This window comes from Lissotriton helveticus, chromosome 2_1 (assembly GCF_964261635.1).
Source record: "Lissotriton helveticus chromosome 2_1, aLisHel1.1, whole genome shotgun sequence".
Lineage (NCBI taxonomy): Eukaryota > Metazoa > Chordata > Amphibia > Caudata > Salamandridae > Lissotriton > Lissotriton helveticus.
This window is the reverse complement of record NC_136059.1, coordinates 68,371,761-68,394,786: the sequence shown is the minus strand read 5'-3', so window position 1 is coordinate 68,394,786 and position 23,026 is coordinate 68,371,761. Positions and strand designations below refer to the sequence as shown.

The window sequence follows — 23,026 nt, the reverse complement described above, 5'->3', positions numbered from 1 at the left end:
GATGAAGAACGATGACAGAGGAGCAGTGAAGTTGTTGTAAAAGAAATGATGGAAGGTAGATAAACACAATTGAACATAACACAAGGAGAGTGAGGCACTGAGGACATGGAGGTAGTGAACGAAAAATAGGGAGAAGAGGTCAAAAGAAAAGAGCAAACAAAGATAAGCGAGGGAGAGTGGGTGATTTATAGTGATAGAGTGCGACAATACTGCTGAGTAAGTAAAGAGGAATTACTAAAAGAGCAAAGTAAGAAAATACGGAAAAGGGAAGTAAAGCAGAGAGACTGAAAGCTGAAAAGTTATGCAAGGGAGAGAGGGGATGCAGACAGTTGAAATGAGAATGAGGGGTTGTGAAAGAAGTGTAGAAAAAGAACGGGGTTGAAAGAGAGTGAAAGAAAGACATTATAAGTGAGTAAAAAGAGCTTAAAGAGGGTGGAAAAAAAAAAGTGAGTGTGAGACAATGGGAATATAATTTAAATTACAGAATAAAAACTATAGATTAACTTTTCCAACATGTTACATAGTTTATTTTTGCTGTTCTCAGAACATATTGAATTTCACTTAAAAAAGTGAGTTCAAACTACTCATCATATTACAGCGGGGAAAAAAACCCCACAATCACAAAGATTGTGTTTTTAAAAAAACCATTCAAAGTTACAAATAACAAATATACACTAATCTTTGATTTACTTACTTTTCCTTTAGGCCAAATAGTATATCATGAAGGTCCGCTTCTCGTTGGAAAGTACTATGCTGTTTACTAAAAATTCAATTTCATCGACTTTCTAGAAGAAAAGCTCCAAGAACATCTGAAATATTTTCATTATTTTCATATACTCCTTTTTTTCACTCATGACTCTTTGCTCATTCCTTAACTTTTCCTCTAGGCCAAATAATGTTAGATGTATGAGCATACTTTCAAATTAATTTAAAGAAACTCTGAAATTACCGTTTTTAAATAGCAAACTAACCTTTATTAACTGCTCCCGTCTTCATACGCCAATTACCTTTACTTAAATTTCGGTTCTAAAAACACTAAATATGAATTTTTTAAGTCAAAAGGCAAATGTTGTTTAAAAGTCAAATGAGTATCGTTACAAAGGGTCCAACCTTTGCAACTTTTTAAATAGCCTGTGTAATGCCCTGATGTTGTTGAAGGACTGTCATGATAAATAATAGCTACAGTTCCAAATGTTCTTCCTGAAATTGATAACTGAGAAGCCACAACATTTTTAATAGAAGTTGTCTATTTCGTTCCATCAGGTCTACATCGTTGGAACATTAAAATGACATAGTGACCGTAACTTTATAGAAATAATGTGGACAGCATTGGAGACTTACATTGGGTACACACCATATTGTGATCCGCTGCTTTAACTAGATTATTGAAAGACACTGATTTGCAGTCTGGTAAAGTCAAATATATAATTCTTTCAGCGTCTATTCTAGTAGTACTTGATGAAGTACAGTTATCACAGTCATGTTGCCATTGATAAGAAAGGTTAAAAAGATTTTTTATATCTACTCCTTCATCTTCCGATACATCAAACATATACATTAAAAATTCCTGACAAACCTGCTGAATTATCTGTGGAAATTGATTTTGACCAGAACATATGTCTAGAAGATTTCTAATTTCTGAAACACTTTCTATTTTTGCTCTATCACTGCTACATTTCTCTAACACAGAATTCAATAAACAGCACAATGTTTTATCCCGATTTTCGACAATCTGTTTTTGTAAATTTTGAAGAAAAAAAACAACATTAACTACTACATTAGCATAGCAGTTGACACCAGAACTGTTTTCAAACTGAAATCCAACAACATCTTCAACAGAATCCTTTTTCTTTCTCTTTACAATTACACTTTTATCTACTTTTTGCCTTTTTGCTAGTACCTCACTGCAATTAATCTCATTTCTTCTTTTTCGGCCTACCACACGTTTTTCAAACAGAGGATATTGCGGCAAATGTGGAGCATACTCTCTTCTTAACCTATTGTATTCTTTAACACAATCTAGATAAGCACAAATCTTTGTTTCATCACACTCAATCAAGTACAATCCTGATAAAGTTCTGACTCGTGATAGTGCCACATATGCCATACCCTCTTTAAACACAGAACTTCAAATGTTCACCAAAGCACTATCTACACTTAAACCTTGAGATTTATGAATTGTCACTGCATATGCCAAACAAACAGGAAACTGTTTTCGGCGAACATATAAGTCTCTCACAAGCAAAAATCTAGCTGAACAACGACAAATTTGTTCTATTTCGTCAATGCCATCAAATTTAATTTTTAAAATTTCAATTCCATCTCTATTTTTGTAATTTACAAAACCAACAACATGACCCATTGCTCCATTTACCAGACCTCTTTCAACATTTAAATTCCTTCTCAAAATGATACGACAATTTAAACACACATTCAGAGTCTTTTCAAAACCAGCTGTTTTAGATATAGTCTTCTCCAATGAATCCAATTTTGATTTCAAATTTTCTGACAATATAATTGTTGCTCCCATATGCTCTATTTTATCTATAGCTTCCAGTTTCACTATCTCTTCATTTTCTAACTTCAACATTTTGTTGTTAAACATGGAACATTCTTTCAGAGTAGGCATCAAACATATGCCAGATTTCTTCTCGTTAATTTTCTTAAAAATATTCTCTGGAAGAATGTTTTCATTTGGGTACAAATTAGAAATTAATCATCCCTGTAAAGCTTCTTTCCCATGCTGACTTATTTTTCCAATTCTTACATCTTGTAGAATATTTTTATAATCTTCATCCTTTGCCTGCCGCATATTTTGGAGTAGTTCTCCATATTTGAAATTTAACCATATATTAACGTTTCCAATGCTTCCTAGGCACTTCCTGGTATCTTCATGTGTGACCATTTTAAACACTGGTTGACCTTTCACTGGAGTCAACTGCAGTAGATCTCCAAAAACGATAATGTGTTTTCCTCCAAATAAGACATCATAATCTGTTCTAAGAATTTCTTGCATTCTCAAATGCACAAAAGCAAGCATTACATTTGAGACCATGCTTACTTCATCAATGATAAGAAGTTTCATTTTCTTCAGGATTCTCGAAACATCACAACACGCATCTCCAGATAGCTTGTGGTATTGCAATTTGTTATCATGCTCCACTGGCAGCATCAGTAAACGATGTAAAGTAATCCCTTTAATATTATGTGCTGCCAGCCCAGTTGGAGCGGTAACAACACAAGACAGCGGTGATTCAGTCCTTTTCTGCAGATAAGTTGCACATGCTTTAATCAGAAAACTTTTTCCAGTTCCCACTTCTCCACTCACGTACAATCGGACAGGCTTAAATGATGTACATGAGCACTCTTTCTTCTCATGACTGAATCCATGTTCAACCTCTTCTGTGACTTCGTCATATATCTGTTTCTGCTCAAGGTTTAATTGTTTCACCAAATCTTCTAAATTAATTACATCCTCTTGAGCTTGCTCCATAGCTCTTTCCACCTCATCCATGGCAGTGGCAGCTTCATTTTGGATAATTGGTCCTCCTAGTGGATCCTGACTCAATGAAGCAGAACTCTGACTGTCTTGAGAACTGTCTCTCGCAATCTCTGCAGCAATTGTTGCTTCTTGCTCTATTTCTTCATTCAACATTTGCAGATAATTTGGAAAAACAGGACATTCTATTGTATCCTTGGTTGCATTAAAAGAGTCTTCATAACAGAGAAAATCTCCAAGTAGTTCCTCTTCTTTACGTCATGGTTTAAAGAGTTGCAAAAGAGCCAAATAGTAAAATTCTCTTTTATCTGGATTTTCACAACTCAATTTTCGATGATTAATCAAATGACCTTTTTTCTGTTTCACTAAACATCCTTCACATCCAATGACAGCATATATTCCATTATTGATATCTTCTCTGATGTTCCTCTTATAAGTATATCTTTGCAGAACAAGCGTTCTCAAGGTGAGGACTTCTGTTTGGATAGTATGTATCCAGCATGTTTGTCTTCAAAATATATGTGCTTTCTGGTTCTTTCTCTGCCAAATACTCTATCTCTTGTACAGATTTCAGAACTCGGATTCGTGTTGCAGCAAGACCTAGACTTATCCAAATGATGGTTCTACTTTTGGCATAGAGACTTGCTGATGACAATCGATCAGAACATTCATATGCTCCAATTTCTCGATGCGACAACACCTTCAGACTGTAACTATAAAATTTCATGCTTAGACTCTTTTCATGTGAAATGTCCTCCCACATTTCCTTCAGTTCTGTCTTTTCTTTTTTTGTGATGTAAAATGTCACATATCGAGCCACAGCAATAGAGTTGTCAGCAACGAATTGAATATCCATGTTAGCATTCCACATGGACAAAATCACTGGGTTGTAGTCGTTGATGTACTTGGACTCTTCGTTTCTTTTTAAATTGTATGTATTTTTTGGTGATTTCCTCGTCACAGTATGTCGCAGAGAAGACATCAAATTATTTACTCTTCCTTTAGAAATCACTGGTCGTGGAAAGCCGAAACGACATTTTGTGTAGAACTTGTCCTTGTTTCTGAATTTTCGATGACAGTACTTTCCACAACGATGGGATTGAAAGCGTAAAACTTGTGGCCTTAAACTGTTTTCTTCGGGAGTTTTCGGAACAGCACATGTTGAATACTCTTCAATGAAGCTCATCACTGTCTCATCCGAATCTGTTCCAAATTTGGGTGCATCTTTACTCCACAACAACATATGTATATGAGGAGCGCCTCTCGTTTGATACTCCTTTCTCCAAAAGAAATCCAAAACCTCTCCAAGGGGAGGATTTTTTTTGTTGGTAATAAAAGACATCATAGCTTCAAATCTATGATTGAAATATCTGCATATATTCACTGGATCCAAAGAACACAGTTCTCCAGCAGTTTTGAATTCTATATTTTTTATATTTGCATTTGCCTCTCGTAGAAATTGAAGTAAGTCGTCCCATGCATACTCGGCACAGCTAAGAGTGAGGAACCATGTAGGAGTTCCTAAGTTTCTTAGCATACATTTCAATTCCCCATGACGACGGAACCAATACTCGTTTGTACCAAGCTGACATGCCATCAGATTGATTAAATGAGATTCCAAAATATTATCTTGCAGATTCACTTTCTCCATAAAGTCCCTCGCCGAAACATTTTGCAAATGTGCTCCACTTTTCAGTATATGGTTTACTGCATAAGAAAGCCCAGACAAGTCACTTTCATACAGTAGATGAAACAAATATGGGATGCATTGACGAAACCTTGGATCTTCAGCATATAATCTTACAGTTCGGTATTCAGATGCAGGAATTTGAAGTGGTCGATCGTCATATCGTCCACCTCGACCTGTTGGAAATAAATGTGGAAAACAACGAGCTTCCAAACTTTATTCCCATACACTAATGGGACTTCCTTTTGCTGCTTTCATTTGAAACAAGTCAATTGCATTCCCCATCACTTTTTTGGAATGCAAAGGATCAACAGTATAATGTTCATATATTTCTTCACTTCTTGATACATCAACTTTTTCAATTTGTTGGAACCCCATTAACTAGAATAACCAAAGGTTCCTCTTCCACTTTCTCTACACCAATGGTATCAATATTTTTTTTGAAATCTAGAGGCAAATAAACAACTCTTCCCTAGGCATCACACTAAGCGCCAAGCTCAACATGCAACAGCACATTAGCAAAGCCACAAAAGGAGCTAATTTCCAAATCAACACACTGAGGAAACTTAAGCCCTTCCTCCCTGCCAAATACTTCCAAACTGCTGTACAAGCTTTAGTCATCCCTCACATAGACTACGGAATTGTGGCCCTCAGCGGACTCCCGCTATCCACAACAGCACCCCTAAGGGCCTCCCTGAACGCTGCCGCGAGACTCATTACTGGCTCAAGAAAACATTCGCATATATCCCCAGACTTAAAATCTCTAAAATGGCTGCCTTTTGAAGCCAGAATACAGCAAAAAATTGCAGTTATGACACACTCGGCCGTGCACAACAATGCACCCAACTACATCGCTCAAAAGTTGACTATATCAGGAGGGTCGAGATCCAATAGAAGTACAAAAAACCTACTCCTGAAACCTCGTAGATTCCGGAAAGAGAAAACATACAAGCGCTCCTTCTCAGGAATGGCTCCCAGGATCTGGAATGCGCTCCCTCCGGAAATCAGGCTTATCTCCTCTACTGCACTCTTCAAGAAAGAGGTGAAAACAATCCTTCTGGCCAAGATCTCCTGAACTTTATAGGTACTGGATCTGAGATTCTGCATCGCTTTGTATCACTGATCACTTTGCTCTTTGGCACTATACTTCTACTTGATGGTACACTACCCAATATATGATACACTCTGGTTCATTGAATCACCCTCCCGTTGCCCCCACCCAGTGCTTTCTTATCCTAAGAAATTGGTATAAGCCATCCACACATCCAAGGTTTTACCTGAACCCTTCTGTAGTGGGATCAATGACTTGTGCCGTCTTATATTACTTGTTTACCTGTTTGTAAATTGATATGTTTCTGTATATTATTGTTATCCTAGTATGTTATTGATTACTATACTGCTCCCATTATCTTGTTCATTCCTGTTGCCCCTACCCCTGTCTCTGTGAAGCGCTCTGATATCTGTAAGGATCTTGTTCGCGCTATATAAAACTTTGAATAAATAAATAAATAAATAAATCCTCTCTGTATATCCGAAGGAGGCAATTTCCCTATCTTAGGCTCCATGCGAACAATAGCCTGAAAAGGATGGACACATTGTATCAAAATAGACTCATATGTATTTAAATCCATCAATTCAGAAGGAATGTCTACTAAATCCAGATTATTATGAACAGCTCTAGCAGGCATTCTGTTTTGATTTATTTTATCATAACATTATTTACAAATACGCTGATCAGAACTCAAATCAAAACAATTCTCCATCCACAAATAAGTAGCAAAATCCTTCCACTCATAATTATTTATCTTTTCACTTTTTACGTATAAATCCACTAATCTAGTTTGATGCTTATAATGAGTTCGTCGACAACACACACAAGTAAAATTCGGCCTTTCACTTGATTTCACCTTAAACCTGGTAACTTCCTGGTCAAACTTTTCTGTACTTGAAATCTGTACATTATCTTCCACAACACCTTGAATTTCTGTGTCAATTTCTACACTGTCCTCTTTTTCACCAAAATAAGAAATCTCAATTTCTTCACAAATCTTCTTCACATCTAATTCAGTTCTATGCAAAAGAGCACTGTTTAATTGTTTAAGCTTAAGTGCTGGACTTTTTGCATAATACAACATTCTCACTAATTTCCTCATTTTGGTATGATGCACTGCTAACATCCTAAAATGATGAAAAACACTTTGACAGACTTTTCTAGAAAGACAAGCCAGTGAATGGCCTTGCAAACCTGTCTTTTCTCTCACTCTGCAAGGATCTAAATCTTGCAACAACTTTATTTTCTGCTTCAGACTTTTCTTACTATATGTACGTAAGAAATTACAAAACAATTCAAATGATTCCAGTCGCACACTACAAATACGACTACACTTCCAAGTGTACACTGGACCCTTAGTACGTCTCCCTAAAACTTCATCAGTTAACACCCCTTCTGGTTCTCTAAGCACAAGTTTCTCTTTTTCAATTGGACAACCGTCTTTCACCTCATACGCTCGACCACTGGTGTCAACTGCATGCACTAAATCATTCTTCTGGAAGTAGCTCTCCTCATTAAAAAATGGCTCACAACTTGAACTGTGCATCCATTCTCCTGAAAAAACTTTACAAAAATTAGTCCGATTAATTACTCTTTTCCATCTACTGTTTGATTTAAAGCCATCAATTGTGTTGTTAAGTGTCCTAATTCAATTGATTATTAAAATAAATAATTTTTTCTTAACTTCAAAAGCCTGATCAACAATCTTCTCTACATTTTTCTTTTTCCTATAAAAAGCAGCTCTCTGTTTTCCTTTCCTAATGTTTTTTAACAAATTTAAAACCACCCTATTGCGAAACATTAGTTTACGAATGTCTCTAAACTGATTCTGCCTTCTATTCCGATACATATTATTCTCTCCTGCTCCAGTAGTAACATTTTTTTAGGGCCTCTCCTTCCTTTTCAAAATTACTCTCTCCTTCTCTTTTTCTACATGCTGTCCAGCATTTTTTTTTCTTCTACATACGTTCCGTAAGAAAGACTTAGTTATCTTACCAGGAGCTTCTTTCCTGTTTTTTGAAGTCTTTGTTGTGGAGGACTGCTGTAATTCCGATGCTGTTTTTGTTTTAAACCGTATTTCAAATGTTCTTGATCTTTGCCTTGAGGGCATCTTTCCTTACTCTTGAAATCTTGTTTTCAATCTGTGTTAAAGAAAAAAATAGCACATATAGACCACTATTATCAAACAACAAAGCAATGACAAAAAGCAAACAATCTATTCAGGGTTACAGATCAAGTGAGGATTCTCCAGGGGTGCAGAAGAGGTGAGACATGCATTGAAGAGTGTAGTGGAAGAGAGGTATGTCCACAGGTACAAAGAAAGTGAGACCTGTGTCTACGAGTGCAGTAGGAGATAAGCTTCATGAAATCTAGTCCACTGCACTCTTACACACAGGCTTCACCACTTATGTTCTCCAGGAAAGGCCTCTCTCCCACTACAGTCTTGAACACAGGCCTCACCTCGTCTGTCCCTCTGGACATGCCTCACCTCATCTACACAATCTACTTCCTAATCTAAGGTAACACAGGTGACATTTTTATGAAAGGATGACATATATGTATTTAATCATGCAGACACTATTTATTCCTTCTCAAAAAACTAAAAGTCATTGTTTTTCACTAAAATCATTTTTTAAATAACATTTTAGACACACAGTGCAGGTCCTATGTACAAGCATTCAGTGTCCTTGACTACAGTGGAGAGGACTAACCTCCTCTCACCCTTGGACAAGCCTTATCTCATCTCTGTCCTCTGAACAGGCCTCAATGTATTGAGTATAATTGATAGTAAGAAGGGGCAGATGAGGTGACACATGTCCAAGGGTGTAAATAAGCTGAGGCTTGTCTAAGCATGCCAATTAGTTGAAGTCTATTCAGGGTTGCAGATGAGGGGAGGATTGTCTAGGGGTGCACAAGAGGTATGGCCTCTATTGAAGAGTGTAGTAGAAGAGAGATCTGTCCACGGGTGCAAATAATTTGAGACCTGTGTCTAAGAGTGCAGTGGAGTAGGCTTCATGAAGCCTATCCCCATAGGCTTTATGAAGCCTACTCCACTGCACTCTTAGACACAGGTCTCACCACCTACGCTCTCCAAGAAAATCCTCTCTCCCTCTAGAGTCTTGAACACAGGCCTCACCTCCTCTGTCCCTCTGGACATTCCTCACCACATCTGCACAATTTACTTCCTAATCCGAGGTAACACAGGTGACATGATTGTGAAAAGGTCACATTTTTTTATGTAATCATTCACACACTATTTACTCTTTCTCAAAAATGTAAAATACATTAATTTGCCCCAAAAATGTTTCAGTAGTGTAATGAAAAGCTTATACATATAACCTTGTCTCTGTTTTTCAAATGTTATTCTAAAAAAAGATTATGAGGCCTAAGCAGGAGTGCAGATGTAATGAAGCCTGTCCAGGGGAGCACAAAAGATGAGGCTTGTGTCCAAGAGTGCAGTGGACAGGACTAAACTGGAGTAGTGTGCAAAAAAAAGATGAACCTCATTTATAAAGCCCTGCATCAGTTTTCCACTGCTGATGCGTCACTTTTTGTGACGCATCAACGGCATAAAACATGTTCCTTGTTACGCCATATTTAAAAAGTGACGCATGTAGGTAGATGCGTCACTTTTTAAACCTCTGCGCCACATATACCTCTGTCAGGTGTAATGTACACAGAGGGGTAATTTCTCCGCAGAAAGCCTCGTAATAGTGACGCAGTGAAATCAATGAGATTTCACTGCGTCACTTTTAGGACACAGTTACGTCAAAAACTTGCGCCTGCCTCACAGCAGACATAAGACTGAGGCAAACGCTTTCACATGGAGCTTTCCCCTTGTGAAAGGATGCATTACTGGAGTACAAACATTCCATTTCAGTACTGAAAGCTCACTATTTTACAAAATACATTTCCTCTCTCTTGCAAACAATCCCACCGCATGTCCAAGGGTGTAAATAAGCTGAGGCTTGTCTAAGCATACCAATTAGTTGAAGTCTATTCAGGGTTACAGATGAGGTAAGGATTGTCTAGGGGTGCACAAGAGGTATGGCCTCTATTGAAGAGTGTAGTAGAAGAGAGATCTGTCCACGGGTGCAAATAATTTGAGACCTGTGTCTAAGAGTGCAGTGGGGGATAGGCTTCATGAAGCCTACTCCACTGCACTCTTAGACACAGGTCTCACCACCTACGCTCTCCAAGAAAAGCCTCTCTCCCACTACAGTATTGAACACAGGCCTCACCTCCTCTGTCCCTCTGGACATTCCTCACCTCATCTGCACAATCTACTTCCTAATCTGAGGTAACACAGGTGACATGATTGTGAAAAGGTCACATTTTTTTATGTAATCATTCACACACTATTTATTCTTTCTCAAAAATGTAAAAGACATTAATTTGCCCCAAAAAATTTTCAGTAGTGTAATGAAAAGCTTATACATATAACCTTTTCTCTGTTTTTCAAATGTTATTCTAAAAAAAGATTATGAGACCTAAGCAGGAGTGCAGATGTTATGAAGCCTGTCCAGGGGACCACAAAAGGTGAGGCTTGTGTCCTAGAGTGCAGTGGACAGGACTAAACTGAAGTATTGTGCAAAAAAAATGAGCCTCATTTATGAGGCCCTGTGTCAGTTTTGCACTGCTGATGCGTCACTTTTTGTGACGCATCGGCGGCATAAAACATGTGCCTTGTTGCGCCATATTTAAAAAGTGACGCATGTAGGTAGATGTGTCACTTTTTAAACCTCTGCGCCACATTATACCTCTATCAGCTGTAATGTACACAGAGGGGGCATTCCCCCACAAAAAGCCTCGTAATAGTGACGCAGTGAAATCTATGACACTGTTACGTCAAAATCTTGCACCTGCCTAACAGCAGGCGTAAGACTGAGGCAAACGCTTTCACATGGGGCTTTCCCCATGTGAAAGTATGCATTGCTGGAGTTGCGTCATTTTTGTGACACACTCCAGCAATTCGTCACTTTTGCGCTTACAGATACATCACAAATACTGACTTATCTGTAAGTCCTAGAAACATGATGCGTCATACATTAAATATAATGCATCATTGGTGTCACAAGGAGTGCACAGTGAAAAGTGATGCATGGCTGTTTTCATAAATAAAGCTCCCAGTGTGCTTCCTAATGTGAGGTAACACAGGTGACATGATTATGAAAGCTTCAAATTCTTTTACTTAATCATGCACACATTTTTTATTTTTTCTCAAAAATGTAAAAGCTATTAATTTGCCCCAAAATCGATTTTTCAATAACATTTTAGAAACACAGTGCAAGTCCTACGTACAATCATTCCATTTCAGTACTGAAAAGTCACTATTTTACAAAATACATTTCCTATCTCTTGCAAACATTCCTACCAAGCATTACCCAAAAAATTAAGCAAACCAACAGCAAAGAAACTCAATCTGCTTCCCATTCTGAGGTAAAACAGGTAACATGTTTGTAAAAGATTCAAATATTTTTATGTAATTAAGCACACACTATTTATTCCTTCTTAAAAATGTTAAAGCCATGGATTTGCACTAAAATCGTTTTTTAATTACCATTTTAGGAACAGAACACAGGTCCTATGTACAAGCATTCATTTTCACTACTGAAAGCCATTAATTTGCCCTAAAACCGTTTTTTATTTAACATTTTATGAACAGAGCACAGATCCTATTTACAGGCATTCATTTTCACAAGTAAAAACCATTATTTTGCACTAAAATCGTTTTTCAATTAACATTTTAGAAACAGAGCACAGATCCTATATACAAGCATTCATTTTCACTACTGAAACCCATTGATTTACACTAAGATCGTTTTTCAGTTACCCTTTTAGAAACACAACACAGGTCCTATGTACAAGCATTCATTTTCACTACTGAAACCCATTGATTTACCCTAAAATTGATTTTTAAAATAACATTTTAGATACAGAGTGCAAGTCCTATGTACAACCATTTAACTTCACTACTGAAACATCACTATTTCACAAAATACAAATCCTCTATTTTGCAAATATAGAAACCATGTATTTTTTAAAAGCATCACACAAACCAAAAGCAAAGAAAATCAATGTGCTTCTGAATCTAAACTCTCTATCTAAATGAATCATAACTCACCTTTACAAATGCTTTGGGAGATTCAGAAGAGTGTCAGATACACACACCAATATTTCTTTAGCAGAGCAAAAGGTATGTTCTCCAGGCACTGCAACCAGTAATGGCACAGAAAATCTCTAATTCTACACACATATTGCTCATGGTAACCAATCAAAACTCTTCCCTCTTTATTTTCAAACCAACACCCTTCCCCCCCCTCAGCCCTTTCTACCTGTTACCATAGCAACTCCCTCCTCACTGAGCTCCCAGGGTTAAACGTTTATTCTACAATGTTGCAAATCACCTCAGCAAGGATATTTGACCTGTGAATACACCAGCTTATCTGCTGCAATGTTTCTTTAAATGACTGTTTTTTTAACCATTCAAATGACTTCTTTCACACAACAGAACCATGCACCCTAACTTTCAGTTTTCAACTATCTGAATCCACCAATCATTGCTTGTGATTCAAACTCCTACTGTTCCAACTACCATTTCATTCCTACACCTCCTCTCACCATGTACTCTGTCTGGATTATTGGAAATAGCTACATTCACTGGGCTCAAAGGTATGCAGCTAACAGAAATTTTCACAACCTTGATTTACCAAATGTGCACATAAAATGGAATGGCCAAAGAGGATTGAGATGTCATCAATTGATACCATTGGTGAAAACCTTTTACCATCTGCCACACCCTAACCTCATAATCTTGCACTGTGGTGGAAATGACCTAGGCACTTTGACTGGGGTAGGTCTGGAGATGCTTTTAAAGGACACCTTTGGGCAATTGATGACACTTTTTCCACAAACTGCCATGGTATACTCCAATATATGCCAAAGACAGAAATGGAAGTGGTCCAACCAATTTTGTCCACAATTTGAGAAAGCACGGAAACATGTGAATAAATCTGTTTCTGCTTACATGAGAGACTATGGAATGGGTTCAATATACAACAACAACTTGCGTTACAACATGCAAGATATCTACAGAGGAGATGGTGTACACTTCTCAGATGAGGGGAATAGAATATTCCTCCTGAATTTAAGACTGTGCATTGGAACCTACTTGTAGGTACCTAAATCAGCCCCAGAACCCAAAAGCTCTTTTCAGGGCTACCCTACCTCTGATCACTCCAAATGATTATCTTTTTCTAACTTTTTTCACTATTTTTCACCAAAGTACGCTCCCCGGTATGCTTCCCGATGCGCTTACCATGCCCCCTTATACCCATTCCCAACGTTGTTTGTCCTCCATTTTCTGTCTCAAATCTACCGAAACACAGAATGGAGGACTCCCGTTGCGCTTACCGGTACGCGTACCGGGGCGCCCACCGGGAAGCGCTCCCAAAAAATGTTAAAAATTAATTTACATAAAAACCATTGGAGACACTTTCACCAAATATAGAATAGCTCATACTACATACCAGTCCCTATCATTTTCCCAAATTTGGTGGAATTCCATTGAGCCATTTAGCCAGTAGACCTCTCTAAATATCCTCAGGTAAATTACTTCACAAAAACACATCTGAAATGTTAGAATTTACAACCAATTAAAATATTACTTTAATTTTCTACTAATATTTCATGACATTTGATTGGTTATGTAACATGAATATATATAAAGAAAGAGAGGGAAACACAGCCATTTTGACTACTACTTCCTGAAGTACATTTCAAAAGCATTTTCACTGAGAACTTAAACTTGTTTTTGAAAGGTAAGATGTTATTTTGAAAACTGAAGTATGTTGTGCACTTTAAGTTAATTTGGAAAACATTTTCTGATAGTTATATACTATCCCTCTGTAATAGTTATAGATTGAGATACACGTCTCTGTTAAAGTTATGGATGGAGTTAGGCTTGTCTTGTATAATTATGAATTTACTTAGGCTTCATGATATACACTTTTTTATATTTCTACTTCCAGCCTGATACCATACACTGCCCAAAGATAACTTCACTGTTAAAAAATCAAAACTACCTGTCTGAACTTAAACCCAACAGTGCCCTATCTCTACTGATATATATATTTTTTATGCAAATTACAGCAAGAAAATGGAAGGAGAGCAGAATATTTCCTTCGAAATTGTTCTGGGGAGCAACAATGAACAAGTTATTGAACCCAATGATGACTTAGAATTCATGGATGAATCACGGGACTATGAATTAGTTCAATGTGTAGAAGCAGTAGATTCGCTAATTCAAAATGAGGACATTTCCGACAATCTGTTATTAGAAGTTCTGTTAAATTTGGAAAAAGAATCTGAAAAATAAATGTATATTTAATAATTCAAAAATTGTTTGAGACGTTATTTATTTTTATATGTAATTCATAAACTAGTACCAAATTGATTATAATGTAAAGTCAGATTTATAGTATACTGTGCAACTTTTTTATGTTACATAGTAATTTTGCTCATAGATACTTCCTTTCTCCCAATATATTATCTCCAATGTGTATTTGACATCTCTTTTTCATCTCCTGCCTCCATGTTGTTTCTGCTTTCCTGACAGACTATGATATGGATTCCATATAGCACAATAATTTCTGTAACAACATGCAAGATATCTACAGAGGAAACGGTGTACATTAAATTTAAGACTCAGCATAGGTACCTACATGTTGGAACTTAAAACACCCAAACAACACTACAACTCTATGCAGAGCTACCCTACCTCTAAGCACTTTAAATTATTATTTTGCTGTTTCACTGGGTTTTCCCTGTGGTACGCTCCCCGGTGCGCGTACCGGGCGCTCCCCCCGCAAAAATTAGTAAAAAAAAAAAAAATTTGCCCCGTGGAGCCTTTTTTGTCCCCCACATCAAACCTAGTGGGTCAGGGGGGGTCTACCCTGCCCCCTTTTGGTCATTTGCCCCTTTGTTTTTTGCCACCTCTTGTGTCTCGATCCTACCGAGACACAAGATGGCGGCCGCTCCGGACTGTTTGGAATGTTTACAGACACCCGAGAGCCAATCAGCTTTCCGGTCGCGAACTCACGTGGCTCGCTGGTACACGCCCGGTACGCGTACCGGGGCGCGCTTATAGATATATATATTTTTTTTAACCTAAATTACTCAAAATCCACTGGAGCACATATCTTGAGACATAGCAAAGGCACATCGGGCTACCAGTCCCTACAATTTTGCCAAGTTTGATGGAAATCCATTCAGCCGTTCGAGCTAAAAGTGAGTTTGACCGCCCTATGGAAATTAACATGGGGAAAACACGTTTTGGGACCCCCTTTTATCTCGGCCCCCGATTGACCAATCCCCCCCAAACTTTCAGGAAAGGAGCGGAGAGCCGCGAGGCAAAGTTGAGGAAAAATTCAAGCAGATTCCTCAACCGGCGCCAAAGTTATTCCCAATAGAATGTTGCGATTTCCCTATGGAAATCAATCCTAACTATAACTACCTACTGGCGACCGCCAGTAGGTAATAAATATCTGGATGGAGGATTTAGTAGCAGTGTGATTGACTGTTTACTTGACTAATTTATAGTGTCTCATTAAATATATTGGTTAGTGACTAAACTGAGTGTATATCTATATCACTTTGTCAGTTGTTGTGTAAACTGCTGCACCAGTTTTTTACTATCTATGTGACAGTCTATATTAGTTATTGATTAGTTAACTGAGTATTTGTATGGTAGAGTGAATGTGTGTGTGGTTCAGTGGAGGGGGGTGTGACAGCCCAAAGATGTGTGAATACTTGATTCATTAGGTATATGAAGTTAAAACTACATGTTATAACAGTTGTTTGGGTGAGTGAATATCTTTATGGGTGTGGTGATGAGCAGATATATATCTTAACGATACATGTCCAACAATAAATAAGTATACATAAGACTCAGTGATTGTATGAGTGACTGTATGGATAACTGTATACTTGTAATTAAGGGTGGGCATAAAATCCGTTTCGCGGGCGAATTTGCGGATTTTCCGCAATTTCGTGATTCGCGAATCTCGCGAAATCTCGTTAAAATCCGCGAATCAGCGGGGACGAATTTTCAGCCAAGCAAGGGTTACAGCAGCAGGTGCAAAAGTTGAACCTAATTTCTTTGTAACCTTTTACAAAAGGGTTACAAAGAAATTAACTTCAACTTGGGCACCTGCTGCTAAGTGCTTCCTGGCGCCTCGTTGCCTACTTGCAACTATTCTCTGACCCTGCTCTGACCCTTGAAGCAGGGTTAGAGAATAGTTACAAGTAGGCAACAAGGCACCTGTCCCAGGAATTAAACCTCATCAGGAAGCACTTACAGATATAAAAAAATAGGAAGAAGGGAGAGGATGGCAAATACACCCATTTTGAGTTGTCAGGAGGGGTTAAACTAAAAGAGACCTTTACAGCACAATTTTCATATGCATTTTGCTAAAAATAAAAAGCTGTATGTTCTGTAGGGGCAACTCAGGAATCTGGCCCTCAGAGATCCGGCCTCTCTTTCTTTCTCTTGTTCTCTCTCTCCCTCTCTTTTTCTCTCTTTCTCTCTAACTATCTCTCTCTTCCTCTCCTTTCTTGCTCTATTTATCTCTTTCTCTCTCTCTTTCAAGTTCTTCCTCTTTCTCTGCTTATCTCTTTCTTTCTCCGTTGTTCTCCCTCTCTTTCTCTCTCTCTCTTTCACTTTCTTGCTCTTTCGCTGTCTCTCTCTTCCTTTCTCTCTCTTCCTTTCTCTCTCATTCTCTCTCTCCCTGTTTCTTTCTTTCTTTCTTTCTTTCTTTCTTTCTTTCTTTCTTTCTTTCTCTCCCCTCTCTCTCTTACTCTCTCTTTCTCTTCTCTCCCTCTCTTTCCCACTCTCCCTTTCACTTTCACTTTCTTGCTCTTTCTCTGTCTGTCTCTTTCTTTCTTTCTCTCTCTCTTTTCTTTCTTTTTTCTTTCTTTCTTTCGTTCTTTCTTTCTTTCTTTCACTCTCTCTCTCGCTGCCTCTCTCTCTCTATCTCTCTCTCTTTCTCTTTTTTGAAACATTGCAAAGATCTCGTAGATGACAAAGTACAAACAAGCATTTGCAATGCAATAGGTCTCACATGTTTTGTATTTACGTGACTTAGCTGTATTGATATTACAAATTACAATGGATTTTAATTTTTAAATAATTAATACTTAAATAAAAGTGATTTTAATTTATAATGGCAATAGCTTAAACTTTTGTAAATAACTTTTGTGAAGATTATGTTCAGTGTATTTTATTGTGACGAAAATCCAAGAACAGAAGTGAAATATTAACATCTTTTTGTGACATTTGTAATAAAGTTTGAAACATTGAGAGAATATATTTGAACCGGTTGTTGTTGAACGGTTGCGCAGATTGATGCTGGGGTGGTGCTGAGTGGTGCTGTGGTGGTGCTGAGTGGTGCTGTGGTGATGCTGAGTGGTGCTGTGGTGGTGCTGAGTGATACTGGGATGGTGCTGAGTGACGCTGGGGTGGTGCTGAGTGGTGCTGTGGTGGTGTTGAGTGATGCTGTGGTGGTGTTGAGTGATGCTGTGGTGGTGCTGAGCGGTGCTGTGGTGGTGCTGAGTGATAATGTGGTGGTGCTGAGTGATGCTGTGGTGGTGCTGAGCGGTGCTGTGGTGGTGCTGAGTGATAATGTGGTGGTGCTGAGTGATGCTGTGTTGGTGCTAAGTGATGGTGTGGTAGTGCTGAGTGATGCTGTGGTGGTGCTGAGTGGTGCTGTGGTGGTGTTGAGTGATAATGTGGTGGTGCTGAGTGATGCTGTGGTGGCGCTGAGTGATGCTGTGGTGGCGCTGAGTGATGCTGTGGTGGTGCTGAGTGGTGCTGTGGTAGTGCTGAGTGATGCTGTGGTGGTGCTGAGTGGTGCTGTAGCAGTGCTGAGTGATGCTGTGGTGGTGCTGAGTGATGCTGTGGTGGTGCTGAGTGATGCTGTGGTGGTGCTGAGTGGTGATGTGGTTGTGCTGAGTGTTAATGTGGTGGTGCTGAGTGATAATGTGGTGGAGCTGAGTAATGCTGGAGTAGCGCTGAGTGATGATGTGGTGATGCAGAGGGCAGAAAGGCACAAAAAGAAGTCTAACAAAGGGCAGAAGGGCAGAAAAACAAGGGAAAACAAGTCTAACAGAGGGCAGAAGGGCACAAAAAACCAGTCTAACAGAGGACAGACGGGCAGAAAAACAAGGGAAAAGCGAGTCTAACAGAGGGCAGAAGGGCACAAAAAACGAGTCTAACGGGGCAGAAAGGCACAAAAACGCGTCTAACAGAGGGCAGAAGGGCACAAAAAACGAGTCTAACAGAGGGCAGAAGGGTATAAAAACAAGGGAATAACAGAGGGCAGAAGGGCACAAAACAACGAGTCTAACAGGGGGCAGAATGAATCCCGCCCTGCATGTTTGTCCACGAAGATGCCACCTTTTTGTGCAATACCTCTACTCAACTGGAGTACTTTCTACTGTCTAATCAGTAAGTGCTCCCTCGTTGGCTAAATGTATAGGGGCAGATTTACAATAACTGGGGCATCCGCAGGGATGCGCCAGTTATTGTGCGCCGCAGCTCCGCCACATGCATCTGTGCCGTAAAAGCAGTGCTTTGCTGGAGCTGCGTCGCGCTTGCGACACAGCTCCAGCAATGCTCTGGGGGTGCCCTATCTCCCCAATGCTGCATCAAGCCTTGTGCCTGCTTCAAGCAAGCGAAGGGTTTTGACGCATAAATAAAATGTAAATAAGAAGGACCCCCTGATTGGAATTAATAATTCCTCGGACAGGGAAACAAACAGTGTGTATATAACTAAAAACAATCCTAACAAGGAGAAGGGTGCCTGCAAAAAAGAAACCTGTCGATATATTTCAGTATAAAGTTCTGTTCATTTTAATACATTTGTAAGTTAAAAACAAACATAATATACAGATTACATCAAATTAATACACAAAAACCAATTCATACATAATTCATAAAATATCACATAATGTTAAAAAGGAGGGGCAAAAAGTGGCAATCAATACTTTCATCAAATTGACACCCAAAATTAATTTACACAAAAATCATAAAATATCACATAACATTGGAACAAGAGACAAAAAGTGGCAATCAATACTTTCGACGCGCGTTTCGGCGTTTCAAAAAAACGCCTTCTTCAGGAGACACAAATATATCTGGAAAATATATTTAATAAACATAAACATACAAACACTAATATCTAATAAAAAAATCTCTTACAGTTAAAAATAAGACAAATTCACAACAATCTATTTACGCAGCACACCTTCCCTACTAGCTACAGCACAGTAATATATGCTATTCAAGTTACAAAGCTAATAGTACTATATTTGAGCAGTTGTTTATTCATCATCTTCAAGGATAGATCAGGGTCCATTGAAGTAGCCATCCAAAATATTGGAGTATATTCAGAGATACCAAATATTAAGGGTGCAGACCCAAGACATATAGTCATTGAATAATAATGAACCCCATTATAAATAATACAGATTGTCATGGGCAAATGTATAATACAAAGTGGAAAGTACTTACTTCTAAAAAAAAAAAAATCTTTTCTTCCTCTTACAGTGGCTAGTATCCACTTCTAATTCCTTCGCAATCGATCGATAGATGTTGCAAAGGACCTGACACTAAGCTGATACAGATAAAAGAGGACTTATATAAGGTATCTTCAATGCCGATATATATCTATATTGCAACTTAATCACATGATGACAGACGTGGTATGATTGGCTCACCTAGGGGATCGAGTCGCTGCCTATGATTAATGGTTAGCTGGTTCTTGGCGTAACAGATGAAATCCACACGACCACCTGTGTAGTTCAAAATGTGGCTTCGTTTCATAAGAGATCACATAGTATCTACAAAATGAACCGAAATTAGACTATAGTTACTTATATATTTGTATATAGACGATTGACGCATTAATACGTCCATGAATCGACCCTTATCACCATCATGTGTTTACCTGAAACATTCTAGATGTAGTCTCCTCATTGCAAATAAGGTAAAGGGGCTGGAAAAAAGGCTCAATTCTCTCGTCCTATATCCTGAATAGACCTTGTATCGTTTTATGCGGTATTTTTGTTCCCCTAAACAGAAACAAATTCCCACATGCATTGAAATTTTAATCTATAAACTGTAAGGTCATTTGCTCGTCATCATCTAGTCTTTACGATTAATGGTCAACACTCTATTAAGTAAGAACGTAACTTGTATATCTACGCTTACCTCTAGATAAAAACAGAGATCCGATGATCTGCGTGATTCAATTAAAATCAACAAGTTCCCTTTTATCCAATGCCTCACGTCTGGCCTCTAATGTGAAACTGAATCAGGGCCAAGAAAAAGGGGGGAGAGAGGGGAAAATTAATAAATCCCACAATGCTGTTAAAATTATCGAAAACATCCTCAGCAAAATAATACAAGATTTCTCGTTTAGAAATAAGCGTAACTTACGTATAACTCTAATATGTGGCAAATAGACCAAGTGGCCGAACAGATTCTAATCGTGTCTGTGAGTAATTCAAACGTCAGAGTCCGGGCATTAATTAACCAGTCCTTTCCTTCACTCCGCGTGATTCTACGTTACAAAGACAAACAGGGTGTTTGTAATTAAAAACACAACGTATGTTATCGTTCAAGCAGCCTAAACCGAACGGTCAATGCTGTACAATTATTCTTACCGTCATAGGTGTGTGAGTATATTTGATAGTGTTCTATTGATCATTGACAGCATTGACAGCATGTATGAGTGAATCTATAGGTAAGTGATTAGATGTGTGTATAGATCTAGGAATCACTTAGTGGGGTTTAGAAACTTGTAATGTGTGTGTCAATGGTTTCAAATACGGCACTTTGTATTTTACAGTGAGTGATGAAAGATTATAATGTGTATGATGAGGTATATCTGATTGTCACCTGGATGAAGTCATCAGTGATGTCATCAGTGATGTCATTTGAGATGTCATCAGTGATGTCACTGACCATGTCATGAATGATGTAATATTTGACATCATTAGCAGTGGATTGCGGGCGCGCAAGATATAGTTAGTGCAACTAACTATATCGGAGGAATTTCAATGGTTTTGTACGAGTAAAATGTCCAGCAAACTATAACACCCCTCAAACCTATGGTTTTTTCAGTGAATTTCTAAAGTTTTTTAAATGCTAATTCGTAACTATATCAGGCCTGAAACCTATGTTTTTTTCAGTGAATTTCAAAGGTTTTTTAATGCTAATTCCTAACTATATCAGGCCTGAAACCTATTGTTTTTTCAGTGACTTTCAAAGGTTTTTTAAATGCTAATTCCGAACTATATCAGGCCTCATACCTATGGTTTTTTTCAGTGAATTTCAAAGGTTTTGTAAATGACAATTTTTAAATGTATTAATTGTTATATTTATTTGTTTTGATACTGATTTACTACATTTTTTTAAACTATTTATTTTTAGATATTTTATTTTTTTAATTACATTATAATTACATTATGCATTACATTACAAAATATACCTTCTCAGAATAAATTACTTTAGTTTAAATACTTTGGAAATAGGCAATAGACTTTTAAGTACAGTAGTTTCAGTTGTTGGAATGCGCAACACAATTTCAGACACAATGCAACATTGAGCTCTATGTGAATTTTTAGTCAAATGCAATTAGTTACTTTTTGGATCACTTTTCTAACCACAGGACTGGATCCTCGATTCAGTCCTGGGACATCTCCTGTAAACAGTTGAGTAAAAGCGTTTTGATTACAGTAGTGATTTTTAAGGAATATTATTGTATTTTAAAAGTTGACACTTGGAAACTTTCTCACATAGAATCACCAAGGTAATCCTATGGGTGGAAATTCAATTATCAGGTAAGTAAAGTTAATGTTACTTTTTCTTACTCAGTTGTGGATCCTTGATCCAGCACGGGTGCATCTCCTGTAACCAGTCAAAAGAATGCGTTTAAGTCATACTGGCAATTTTTAAGGAATATTTTTAGTTTGTGAAAGTAGACACTTAGAAACTTTTCAGCTAAGCACCAAACAATGGATTCCTATGGAAGGAAATACAAGTTACTGGTAAGTACGGTTAGAATTACTTTTCAGGGTCAGTGCTGGGCTAAAAGATGCAGCACTGGGTTCTCTTGTGCTAACAGGTGAGTAAATCGCAATTCGTAGTTCGGCTGATTTTATAGGAATATTTTAAAGTTCAAAAACTCCACACTTAGAAACTTTTCTGGTGAAAACCACACCATGGATTCATATGGAAGAAAATTCAAGTAACTGGTCCCCTCTGGGACCTCCATTGTAATTATCCACATTGCCTCCGGGATTTGGCCCCCCGGGGGCTAATTTCAAATTTGTCAGGCTTGGTTTTTTTTTCTTGCGGGATACGCGATTTAAAAAAAAAGAATAATTATTTTTTTGGGCCTTGGGGGTCCTTGTGGGATCCCCTGAGCAGGCATAGGGGGTCAGGGTGTTTCTACCCTGCCCCCTTTGCGCCTTTTGCGCACTTGTTTTTCAGTTTTCTTGTGCCTTGGTTCTACAGAGACACCAGATGGCTACCAACACTTTCTGGTTTGGAGTGTTGACAAACAGTTGACAGCCAATTAGCATGCAGCTCGTGCTTGTAATGGTACGCCTATAGTACTCGGAAGGTATGCGTACCGTATTTCGTCCATAGATATATCTATGATTTTACTTTTGATTTTCTCAGGAATTACTGCACTGTTACTCTGATTTGAATGAAAGCAGAAAG

The 23,026-nt window shown here is 38.1% G+C and overlaps 1 long non-coding RNA gene across 1 annotated transcript in view; it reads right to left on the bottom strand.

Moving 5' to 3' along the window:
* Nucleotides 1-20,506: 20,506 nt before the first annotated feature.
* The window catches only part of LOC144817713 (uncharacterized), a 449,223-nt gene continuing 446,703 nt past the window's right edge, over nucleotides 20,507-23,026 (bottom strand). The window contains exons 2-3 of the long non-coding RNA XR_013606944.1: nucleotides 20,735-20,858; nucleotides 20,507-20,604 (exon numbers count right to left, since the gene is read on the bottom strand). This is a non-coding gene — a long non-coding RNA (uncharacterized LOC144817713). The remainder of the gene's footprint in view (nucleotides 20,605-20,734; nucleotides 20,859-23,026) is intronic.